Genomic DNA, 12,531 nt, shown 5'->3' with positions numbered 1-12,531 from the left:
CACATGTATTCGTCAATGAGTATTATTTGGGCTGGCTTCTGTTCATAGGGTTAAATACGTTACTGTTCCTTGAAGCCAGATGGTCTTTTTTTTCATAAATCTGCTTGTACAACTTTTTTTGTTGCCCATTTGTTTTATAGTGACATTTAATAATGTATTATTGCATGCTCTGAGCTGCTAAGTAATTATCCATTCATGATAGAATGTTGTATACAACGTCTGCTAAGGGAAATATATTTCTTTCTGTCTTAAATAACACTTGAGTTTTGTTCTGTGCTAGAACAGGAGTTCTGGAGTGGGATGTAGCTTAATAGTTACCTAGCTTTAGTTAAATTGTTCAATTTCTAATTCTAAAGCTGTATTGTTCATTTGTTCACATTTGATGAATCTTAATCAATTGATTCATCCGGCTAAGTTGTTTAATTTCCAGTTACAAATGCATATCGTTCGTTTTTTTTTTTTAATTTTTTGAAGTTCCTCAAAACTACTCAGGATGTGGTACAGAGATACATAAATTTATGACACTGGGCTTTTTTTTAAATTAATTAATTACCTTTTCTGGTTGAAATGTTATTTTGTTAGGAACTTGGCACATTACCACTGACAACTCCTCGCTAGCTACAACACTTCAATGGTTTCAGAGAGTGGTTGCTGCTGCATGTGACATTTCTCTCTCCCTCTCTCCCGCTCTCTCTCTCTCTCTCTCTCCCTTTCTCTCTCTCTCTCTCTCTCTCTCTCTCTCTCATACTCCCATGCTGTATACTGTTAAAGTGTTTTCTGCTCCCGGGTAGTTCGGTTTTCAATAAGAGTTACAAATCCACAGCCAGCTGGTCGAAGGCAGCATTGAAAAGCACAGCATGGCAAGGTGTACTGCTCATTGCTGCTGATCCTCTCTATCCTCGGTGAGGTAGGTCAAGCTATCCGTGTCTGTCTTTGGTCCCTCGCCAGTGTGTAAATAACGTCGACTTTCTTCAGGGTAGTTGTCCATCGCAATCTCAAGTATTTAGAACGCCACCTCATCTGGATCATCTAAAAAATCAGATACAGGATTTACGTTAAACAGAGGGCAGAAATGCAAGAGACGCAAGAATAGTTTGCGTAACCTCAAAATCGCGATAATCTACTACTGAGGATAGAACCATCCCATGAGTAGGAATGGGTAAATGCTAATCAGATTTATAGGCGGATTACCCCAGAATTATGACAACATTGAGATGTGGGTGCATTTTAATCGTTTGCAAGGGATTACTAAGTAGTTGTAGGAGACTTGTGATGAAATTTTAGAAGTTTTTCATGAGTTGGTTAAATTGCAATAGCATGTTACTGCCGTTCAGATTCATGATCTTTTAGTCTTTCAGATTATTTATCCATTAAATGACCATATGTTATTGATCATGTTATTTGAGATGTGAGTACCTTGAGTGGTTTGCCTGGCAGGATTGTTAACCAAGGTTTGTCAGACAGGCAGAGAAGTGAATTAATTAACAAGCAGTATTTCTGGTTGTATAAGTGAAACACGAAACAATTGAGAATGATGTTGAGAATATATTTGGTGCTCACAAATAGCGCTGAGTTCAGTCAAACTCGGGTCTTTGGTAATTTAACTAAAGGAACTCAGCTGGAACGTCATTCACAAGTGGTTGTTGCTAATAAACCCAGTAGTTTCCTTGACTTGATCAAGTTTGGCGAGATACATAGGGCATCAGTTTTTCTGATCAGAAAAGAAGGGTAGCTCCCCAAAGGAGCACTTGCCCAGAATAACTTTGGCTCAATATCCTGGGAGTAGTCAACGTGGACGACACACTGAAAATTGTTTTAGGTCTAATAAACAGGGACATTCTTCTCGGCAATGTCCATTAGGTCGCGAGATTAGTATTAGCAGTTGGCTTTTCCTAAAATGTGGTTGTGGAAGGCGAACTGATCGGGCACCTGTGGGATTCAGGTGGTTAAGTTTAGTTAATAAGTCCTTTACACCTCATATGCCCCACCCTAAGACACGAATTAGTTTGTGGCTTGCTGGACTCTTGAAGCAATATATCCTTTTTTAATTTGTTTTCGTAACACAGTTGTAGAATGGTCTGTAAATTTTACACTTAAGCCCATCAGGTAAACAGGTTCGCACATTAATGGCCAGTGATTGCAGTTGTTGTATGATACATAAGTTTATGTAAAAATTCACCAATTCTCATAGTCTATTACGATCTTTGCTGCTAAACATCTATCTGTTTACTTACTATGGAGCTGTGGTTTCATGGACAAAAGAGGCTTTGTTTTAGACTACTACTAAATAACGTTTCATCCGAGTAAGGGTTTTAAAATAAGTAGTCACGATCAACTTCCTTCAGCTAATAGCATAGATTCTAGTCAATCGCATCTGATGTGTAAGAGTTGTGGGTAGACGAAGCTCAACAGCTGTTAAGCTTATTAGGTGCATTTCTGGGTGTTTTGACTGAACAGCTGGGTATAACGTACAAGTCAAGTATCAGTTCCCACTCATCGACCGATTCTGGAGCACAACTCTCCTTGCTAGGTATTGCCGCCCAGAATGGAAGAGTTAAGGAAAAATATTCACATGTTGCTCACAGACGGGGTTTTTATGCCTTCTACATCTCCGTATTGCTCATCATTGCTTTTATTTCCAAGAGGGAAAGGCAAAGATTATAAGCCTGTTTTGGACTTTCCAATCCTTAACCTAAAACTATTGTGGGGGTCAGTGTACTTGCCTGATCTTTACATGTGCTGTCCACTGTTTACAAGAACACATTCTTTCACGGTTTTTTGTTTTAAATCCTGCTTATTACCAGATAATTCAAGTCAAAGAATGGGAATAAATGACTGCCTTCAACACAGTTCCTTAAGGTTGCCACGTGTACAGCAATCTTATCTCATTTACCACACTCCATGTTGAGCAAAATGTAGCTCTCTTGTATGTCTAGTTACTATGATGACATAGCTATTTATAATAATTAATTTGGTGGGCACCTTTAGCATTTTAGTCAGGTTCTGTTCCATCTCATGGTGGGATTAACAGTCAAACGCACAAAGATTAATTTGGCCATTGTAGAGATTTTTTTCCTAGGTTACGTGGTTTCTGCCCGTACATTAATACTACCTCCTGCATCCTCTGGATAAGATGGAACTTGCACTGTTTATTGGCATGCTGAACTTTTACAGGAAGTTCATTCCCAACTTTACCCAACTAGCGAACCCCGTAAACCAACACTGTTATAAGGGAGAACTGTTTAAGTGGTGGCTTTTCGTGCACTAAAGCACGGTCTCGGTAACATTCCTATGCTAGCCATTCCAGATTTTCAGGTTTCAAATTCGATGGCTGGTTCCATCCTAGTGGAAGATTTTGATGGAGATCACTGTCCAGTCATATATGGGACGAGCGGTGTAGCAGCAGCAGAGTTTAAACACCCCATATGCAAGCTGGGGACAGTGGCATCTTTCTTTGGTTAGGAAAAATGTGAGTTTTACTTGGAGCATAGAATTTCTTACTACAAACTGACAATCAAGTAGTAAACTGGCTGTGCCTCATAAAACTATAAAATGTAGTGTGTTGTGTAGCTCGAATTTCAGCTTTCCAGTTTTACAGTACATTAACGCTTCTTACAATCAGCTAGCTGAAGTACTGGGTTGTATGTCTAGTGAGGAACAGGAGCCCCCTGACAGCATACAGTCAAATCATCAACACCAATGCACAGCGACTACAATAGCAAAAACTTCCACTAGGTTTTGGGCACTAGGGGAGCTGCAGGGATGAGAAGAGGTGCTCAAGGGTAATGAGCTTGACGTTGGGAAGAAAGTAGGTGGGTATCATGGTAACAAAAGTCTCCTGTGTTATTGTACCTGGTACGACAGGAAGTTAAAGATATTTCTCCGTAAGGAGTTAATGCCGGTTGTATTTAATAACTTTCATTTGTTTCTGTGTGGACATCATTTGGGGAATTTAAGACTCTAAGAAGATCAGAGAGCATCTCATGTGGCCATCTAATTCCGAAGTTAGGAAGCTGGTCAAGCGATGTCGGTAATAGGCTGCCAATTAATATCCCGATTAGCGACATGGTTTGTGGCGTTCTAGCCATGAAGACAGGCTGATAGACAAATTGTTTCCTCATTTAAGATGCGGCGGCATGCTTGGTGGTCCACCAGATGGCACGTACATAGACATAGACTGCCGAGTCGATATTTCCCCCCCCCCCCCCCACCACCACCACACATCCCGACCATTAGCTCGGTCACAGTTCTTGCCGACGAATAAGTGGTGGGTGGCTATACGGCGGCCGCGGCTGACACATACTGACGGAATCGAACAGTTAGAAGTTAGAGTGGAAGAAGACACAGCCAGTCTGTCAATTTACATGACTCCCGAATATTGTGGGAGGTGGTTTTGGTAATAAGTCTACTATTTCGTATATGGACATTGCCGGCCATGTACAATGGCTGAGCCACAAGAACTTTCTTGGTGAGCATTTTATTGTGTACAGTCGACGAGAAACTACGAAGAGTGTTCAATAAGTAATGCAACAGTTTTTTTTCTCGGCCAATTTTGATTGAAAAATTCGGGTCATCGAGCAACACTCCCGTTTCAGCCCCTATAAGTTAATGAAATTTCTATAGGAGGCGGCGCTATAAGTAGCCTTCAAAATGGCATCTGTTACATAAGTGTCACTGAAAATCTTTTTACGGAAAACTAGAGCATCTAAAATACTTATAGGTTATTACAGAATACTTGCGGAGACATGACAGTGAACTCCGAGTCGTTGGGTGAGGCATCTGTCATCATCGCAGGGAGGTCAGACAAACCTGTGCTGGCAGACCGCACACAGCTGTGACTCCTGCATTGTTGGAACGTGCGGACGCTCTCATACGAAGTAATCGACGGATCACTGTGAAACACCTCATTGCTCCACTGGGTATTTCTGTTGGTTATTGAAGCAGCAAGACGTTGGGTCCGACGCTGAGTGGCAACACGTAGACATACAGGCCTTCCCAGTAAGGTGGTGTAAGGCGGTCTCATTGAACGGAGATTGTTTTGAGAAATAGGTGTCTGTAGACAAAAGAGCGTGGAATAATATGTAATATTCGAACCCTGAATAAAGTACACCCGCTTTCAGAAAAAAGTGTTGCATTACTTTTTGAAAGCTCCCTGTATTTAGAGGTATCTACTGTGCCGTATTGTTATTGTAAAGTACTCCATTTAAACGCCTTGTTAGAGGAGACATTTACAAGTAGCTACATTAGTAAATAGGTTTTACTACATGCTTACGACTGTCTGTCGCGTTTGTGTTCTGTGGATTAATCATGGGTATTAATAGTTGTTGTAACATATACTCAGCAAAATGGCAAGTGAAATTTTCTTGTCTCATGTGAAGACGTATGAGCGTGCTCGTTCAAATTATATTTACGGCCTTTGTTATGAATTTTGGAAATGTCAGTTATGTACTTCTGGGGGTTTCCGTCTGTTATTATTACATATATTCCTGTGAAATTGGTTCGAGTACTATTTCATATTTAGGGTTACTTTTTTGGGATGGTTTGGTTTCACACGGTTAAATATATTGTTGCTTGTAGTTAATCTTTCGCTACTTGAGAAAACCAAATGATCAAATGACAATAAAACGCATTGGACACATTTGAAACAACGTGAAGCTGATACATAATAGTTAGGCCATTGAAAGAAATGCATTTTAATTTCCACATGAGATGGTAATATTTGTCAAATGCTTACCATATTTATGTTCCATGTTACAAATGTTGCTAAGTGACCTCCATCTGCATCCACGAAAACTTGCAAGTGCACTAGGGATTGTTGTACTGCTGCCAGAAACATGTCAGATGGGGAGTGGGCTACCCGTCACGTTATGCTCATCTTTGACGTCCACCGTGTGTTAGTATGCCATTGATAACCTCTGTCCACAGCCGATAAGCAAACGGGTTCTTATCTGATGTTCTTGGTGGTCATGAACTTTGAAACGATCAGGCATTGATCCGGGTTCCACCATATGTGTTACCGTGTAACCAAGTGACTTCACGGGCAATGTGAATGGTGCTCCAGCGTGCATCAAAATAGTTTAATCCAAAGCACGTCTTCCCGAAAGAGCAGGGGGACATGTTGGCGAATGAGATCACACTAACGTGGTTCGTTCACGTTACGTGTCCTTGGTCTTCGGCGTAAGAGTTACTTAATGGAAAATGGACCATTGGTGAACTTTACCATGAAGGCACGCCACACAGTGACACATATACGAAACAATGTAACGTCATGAATGTTTCTTGGCGATGACGATTGCTAACTGCCACAATTTTGAGTCTTCAATGACCCAGCGAGCGTAAAGTTTGCTTCATCACTCCATAAACTGTTCCAAGACCTCAAGTGGAAAACTTCAACCCTTGCAAGAAACATACCATAAAAGTGTACTCGAATGTCTGTGTCCCGTAGCAAAAGTTGGTGAGTAATCGGAAGGTATGCGGTTAAAATTTGAAAGTTGTTAGCAGCACTTTTCGATCGGTGGACCAAACAATCTTCTGCTGTTGTGACACAGCTTGTGCGCTGCTGGAAGATCGCACATTGCGATCAGCATTCACTACCATGGCAGCAGTAATATCTTAAGACTGTGGCGCAAAATAGGTCGTCGGCACCTCCCAGGAGCAATATCTAAATCACCAGTTAGTTCGAATTTACGAATCATGTTCTTCAACCTTGGTGCGGAAAGAGGACCTCTCCGATTTCCTTTAACATTTCGAGACTAGCGAGGAGAAACAGCACTATTGTTCTTGCTTTGACGAAACAGCCTTGTGGGTAAAGTCCTCCCACCTTGTCAATACCCATTTTGACGATTTTCTTGTCTAATGATCACTGATGGTTCTGTTTCAATCATACGTTGTCTTACCAGTGTCGTTGACTAGCGGTAAGTCACGACACTATCATTACTAACAACGCAAATCCTGTAGCGCACAGTCTGAACGTCATTCCTATATAGCAGGGTAACCGTAGGGTAAATAGTATTCCGTCTACAGAGACTCAAGCAGCGAAAGTTTAATTATAACCACCCTATATTACTGTTACTTGAAGCTATCTGGGCGTTATTCTTTAAATTTGTTTGTATATGCTTTGTCGTTTCCAGTTGTTTCATACATTTAATGCCATATACGCTCTGAGCAAATAACTTACGAAGTTTGCGCGTAACTTCTCGCTTCATCCAAAGTTTTGTTCCAAAGCTGTTGATGTGTTGCACTAAACCGATTTTGCTTTCACTTTTATGTTTTCCTACGAAGGTACAATTTTGTACTTGAAACACTTTTTGTTATAATGTAAGCTCTCCAAGACTTTCCACAAATCAATTTTCAGACGTAGGCAATGTTATCTTCTTTTGAGATCAAGGTCTACAATTATTTCTCTGCTGGGCAACCAGCATATGTGAGGTCAAGACATGACAATCTTGTACGAAATGATTTCCAGTTACCTGCAATATATTTTATTTAGCTTGTGCTGGTCTTATTTCTTCACTACAAACTTGTCGCAGCTATTATGCCATTGTCAAGTGTAACTGTCGCTGATAATTATAATACAGCTTATTTACGTCCATGTATATTCCGTATTAAGTTTGTTGATAACTTTACTTATTGGTTGGGGAAGCGACGACCATAACCTTGAAGCCGATATTTGTCTCGTGACAAGCTGTGTGAATCACATAACTCTATATCTCTAGAATTCTGTAGTGGTACCTCCTGCCACCAAATGTATCAGGATGACCAAATGTAGTGGGAAGAGCTTAAAGGCACCGCATTAAGACTCGTCTGAGCTTAGGAAAAGATTTATTTGTTTCCACTACAGTGCCCCGTTCACCTTGGTCTGCGTCACAGGGTCCTGCAAAGCTGAAGCCAATGCCCCAGAAACCCAGTGCAATGCACTGCTGTGTTTCAGCCTTGTCGGACCGCATAAAAAAAGGTTCAAATGGCTCTCAGCACTAAGGGACTTAACTTCTAAGGTCATCAGTCCCCTAGAACCTAGAACTACTTAAACCTAACTAACCTAAGGACATCACACACATCCATGCCCGAGGCAGGATTAGAACCTGCGACCGTAGTGGTCGTGCGGTTCCAGAATGTAGCGCCTAGAACCGCTCGGCCACTCCGGCCGGCTGTAGGACTGCATCATCAAGGCTGCGCTGGCTGCTGGGTCAGCTGTCTTCTTCCTCGTTGACTCAGCGCTGTTCCTCTGGGAGCCGCCGAGCATCCCGCTGCGTCCTTCCCCACTGGTGTAGCTGCGATCAAGGCGACCACAAGCGCCCGCGAACCGGCGTCCGAATCAGCGGCCCTCGTCTTGGGGTGCCTCTGACGTATGTTAGAAGCAAGGACGACTGCCTGCAGTAGCGAGCCGTGGAAAGGCCTACTGCTGGCTGGCTGGCTACGGACCCTGTGTTGGCCTCAGAGGATCGAACCAGTGACCCGCATTGGATTGGAATGATGGCGCCCCATCTGCTGGTGCAAGTAGCTGGTGGTGTGACACTCCCTGCCGTCCAGGAGAGCAGCCACACTTTAATGACTCTCGTTGGAAAATAGTACCTGTTTATACTCGGCCGTGCATCCCTGTTTTGCTAACGTGCTGCTCTGAGTCACGCACTCACCACACCAAGGTTGCGCCAGTATGACCCTTCTGCCTGTAGCTTGCGCCATGCAAACTGCTGAGTTTACTCTTTTAATCGGTTCCACAGCCCTGTGACCTCCATTCTACTTCGCAACCGCTTGTCAGCTTAACTTACTGTCAAGGGGCCCATGCCTGGCTGTAACTTGTGGGCTCAGAAATGTTTCATTGAATCTAACTTTCCTATCTTAAACTGTGGTGCCGCTACAATACAATTTCTGACAGGTTAAGTCACTGTTCTCGCTCCTTTGATGCTTTGTGTTTACACAGTAGTAGGGGGAAAAACTATGTATGGGCACATTTTGTTAGTGTGGTTTGCCTACATCAGGGGTAGGTATGTAGTCAGATGCTAACCTGTTGTTCTCCTTCGATTGACAGGTACTTACCCTAATGTTCTCTTAAGTGCTTTTCCATGTCACCCCCATTTCCTTTTGATCCACAGGTTCTTAACTTATTGTTCTGCTAAGTGGTTTTCCATGTCACTATATTTAACCTAATGTCGCCCCCACCCCCTCCGACTCCCCATAACCTCAGGAAACCTCCCATCTCTGCAAGAGGTACACTTTCATGTTTCAGTTATTGGAATAGCCCCTGTCACTACTATTAGTTTGATTGACTACTTAATTAATCTCTCCCACTCTGGTGAAACGCCTCCCCTCCCACCCTCTGCTCCTCCTGCAGGAAATTGTAGGAAAGAGACTCAATTGATCGGTCATTTGGAGGAAAATCGATTGCAAAGCATGGAACATTGTTTTGGGGGATTCAAGGCTTTTCAGGTCTGAGTAACTGGAATACACGCTGTCACTACTATCAGTTGATTGGCTTCTTAATTAAAATGATCTATTAAATAACCTCTCCCCCTCCAGTAAAACCCCTCGCCACCCTGACTTGGAGGGAAATCGATTGCTGTGTATGTAATATTGTTTTAGGGGATTCAAGGCAGTGTATGGAATATATGGAAAGGGTTATATTGTGTATTTATAAATAACATCTGTTTGTGGAGGTTGGATTACTCTTGTTCATAATTCTTTGCTGTTTGGAAACATGTAGGTCTTGTAAAAAGTAATTACATGGGGCTAACATGTTGCATAATCTAATTTTCAGGACTGTACTCTGGATGTCTTAACCTAATGTTTTGCCCTTTGTCAGCACTTAAGGTATAGCTCTATTAAGTGGTTTCTCATGTCAACCCCATCTCCTTAAACTGCTGTACCGCCTTTGATACCAAATTAAGTAATCAGTTATGTCCTCCGACCATTTTCTGGTACATTTTTTGAATTTCACTTCATTTTGAACGCCATTTCTTGCGCATTCTCCTTTGTCACACACCCCTTAAACTGTTGCACTGCGTTTCACATAAAAATTACGCAAATTAACCAAGTGTTCAGCACTTAAATTAGTGTTCTGCTCCACGTCATCTACTCACGCACACCATCCCCTAATTTATTGTACAGCTAACACCACCTTGATATAAAATGTTAATGCAAATTAATTAATTCCATATTCTTCACAAGTATGGGACAGCTTTGTTTTTTAATTCACTGCATCTTATTGATCAGTGATATCAATGGAATTTAGTTTAAACAAAAGATCGCTAAAAAAAAACACATCCCATCACTCGACAGATCATTCTGCCTATGTGTGCCTGGCCTGCAGCGCCAGTGACCTGTGCAGGAGTGGTTCAAGTTCGCCGGCCGTCGTGTCAGAGTGGTTTTAGGCACTTCTGTCTGGAATCGCATTGCTGCTACAGTCGCAGGTTCGAGTCCTGCTTTGGGCATGGATATGTGTAATGTCCTTAGGTTAGTTAGGCTTAAGTATTCTAAGTCTAGGGGACTGATGACCTCTGATATAAAGTCCCATAGTGCTTAGAGCCATATGAACCATTTGATTCACGTTTCCTGTTAACAGCAGGAGCTGTCCGAATGGAAAGGCCTGTTGGAATGCAGGAATGTAGCTGAGTTAACTTTGTCGTCCTCTAGAAGGCAGAATAGCGAACTAATACTTAGTATGTGTTGGCCAGCTTTCGCGATCTTGTGGAAATTTGAGAATATTGAATAGGAATGTGTGTTGGCGCTAGACCGTTATTCCCTCCCATGTAACTTGTTTGGTTGACTGCTTCTGCACATTTCGCGCATTTATTTAGTTGAGGGAACATGGATTTTGGTGTGTGCGTCTAGTACACACTTGTTGAATGTGTAAATTATAGGGCTGATTTGGAATCTGTTACATCACCGACATCGGTATTCGCGAGTGGAAATTTTCTGTATTTTCTTTTGTAGAGTTTTCTTCATGTAAAGTTCTTCACCTATAGGATTTTTAGAGAAGGAGAGATAGTTGTAGAAAAGCAAGCTAGTGAGCAGGTCCAGACCAGAAACAGTAACGTATTTGTGCTGGGGGGGGGGGGGGGGGGGAAACGAGTCCGAATTTGTAGAACAGTTCTGAGAGTGCCTTCGGTCTGCTGAGGGTGGTCTGGTCACCCATCGGAAGTGGATGACCAATAAACCTCACAGTGAAGTACCTGCTGCTCCAAGGAGTATATACGGTGCTGTCTGTCTTTGCAGTATATGTACGAATGTTGTAAAAGGGATGGTTTTGTATGGCACAGGATACGAATTGTATGTTTACTTCATCGTCCCAATTAGAGATGGGTTTTGAGCTCTAATATTCAAGCTCCTGTCCTCAGTGGGAGAGCAGTGTAACTGAGTAAGAGTCTTTCCATATCTGACAATATGTAGGGGTCACTTTGCAGGGCTTAAATGTCGGTGCAATATGGTGATCCACAGAAAATACAATCATAATTCTCTATTAAGTTACAAAAAAACCTTTGTGCCAGGATGAGGGATTGTCTACAGAATGATTCGAACATGAATGGAGGTAGGGTATGTATGGAAAGTAATGAGATAGCAAGTGTTCAAAGACAAATTGAAGCAGACCATCCATAACTGGCGGGGATGCCATCACTCGTCTGCCACTGTGCCATTAAGACATCTTCAGATCAGTAGCTGTAGCATACAGACAACATGAATGCTTTTATCGTTAGTGGTGTTTTCGCATGAGTGCACAGGCTTTTTAGCGGTGCGAAAGTTTAACGTTTCTGAGACGTCTAGTGACATCAGGACGAACATTTCGACACATGCACGCTAGACACAGCTCACAAGTTCCGAAAGGATCACGAGGACCAATGTAGGCTGTGCTATTCTGGGAAGTATTGCTACATCTCTCTTTCCATACTGGATACTATGCGTCATCGCGCCAGCAACAGTACTTAGGTGAATACGTGTATTGACAGGAATTTCTCAGGTGTCAAGTAAGAAAGAGATTCTGGCGCCTCATCCCTATGGGACCCGAATGGTCACACTGTAGCTTCACAGGGACCGGCGTTGCACCCAGTCTCCGGTGTTGATGCAGTGCGTTGAGTGATGGGATGTGCTTTTTATTAGCAATCTTTTGTTTAAACTATATTCCATCGATTTCACAGACCAGTAGGATGCTGCGAATTTAAAACAAAAAACTACCCCATATTTGTGAAAATATCGAATTAATTTGCATAATTTTTTTATATCAAGGTGGTGTTAGCTCTACAATAGTTAAGGGGAGTGTGTTCGTGAATGGGTGACATGGAGCAGGACAGCTTGTTAAGTGCAGAACATTTCGTTAATTTGCATAATTTATATGTAACACGCAGTACATTAGTTTAAGGAGTGGATGGCAAAGAAGAATGAGCCAGAAATGGCGTTCAAAAAGAAGTGAAATTCGTAAAGTGTACCAGAAAATGGTCACATAACAAATTACTTAATTTGGTATCAAAGGCAGTACAGTGGTTTAAGAAGATGGATGTGACGTGGAAAACCAATTAATAGAACTATAGGTTAAGTAATTTT

This window comes from Schistocerca piceifrons, chromosome 3, assembly GCF_021461385.2.
Source record: "Schistocerca piceifrons isolate TAMUIC-IGC-003096 chromosome 3, iqSchPice1.1, whole genome shotgun sequence".
Classification (NCBI taxonomy): Eukaryota; Metazoa; Arthropoda; class Insecta; order Orthoptera; family Acrididae; genus Schistocerca; species Schistocerca piceifrons.
Note: the sequence above shows the minus strand (reverse complement) of the source record.